Genomic DNA, 751 nt, shown 5'->3' with positions numbered 1-751 from the left:
GAGAACAGCTTTTGTTAAAGATGCAATAGGTGATTCTCTACAGAAACATTTTTTGTTATACTGGTTGAAAGTCTCCTCATATCCTGATAGCAATCACTATATTAAACAGTCTAAATGTAGTTTTATAAATATATATCGTCTGTAGAAAATGTAGGACCATAACATGTTTATCCAGTCATTATATTCGGTCCAAATGAAATAATACGAAGTCATACCTTTACACCGCTTTTAACCACGGGTAAAGGAACGTTTCACACTTGTAATTTAGAAGCTGGGTTAGCACCGCTTTTTTACCCGGGGTTATGAAACCCTGCTCCGGAGCAGGATTAGCACTGCTTTTGCAGTGTTAACTCCGCATTGTGGTGCCAAACTTGTACAGTGTGAAACGATGCAGTGTTAGAATGTTACAGCTAGGCGCTTAGCAACAGAACCAATCATGGAAATGCTGTGTATTGTATATAAACAGTATATTTAGCGTTTGAGAGAAAAAACATCAAATGCTGACAGAAAACACGACAATTGATTGAAGAAGAGACCGTTTCGTTCTTACCTTTTATAGTCCGATATGTCCATTCAGTAAACTTTATAGTACAGACGGCAATACAAGGATGTTCAATGTTAGAGCTAGCCTATGTAAACAGGTTGCGTGCTGCTTTTATCCAATCAATGACGCTGACACTGCAAGTATGCAAATAAGAATGTTAACCCAGGGTTTAGAAATGGGACATGAGGTCGTTTTTAACATTGTCTC

The sequence above is a fragment of the Megalobrama amblycephala genome, linkage group LG20 (genome assembly GCF_018812025.1).
Source record: "Megalobrama amblycephala isolate DHTTF-2021 linkage group LG20, ASM1881202v1, whole genome shotgun sequence".
In the NCBI taxonomy this organism is placed as follows: domain Eukaryota; kingdom Metazoa; phylum Chordata; class Actinopteri; order Cypriniformes; family Xenocyprididae; genus Megalobrama; species Megalobrama amblycephala.
The sequence above is the reverse complement of the archived record's forward strand: the minus strand, read 5'-3'. Positions refer to the sequence as shown.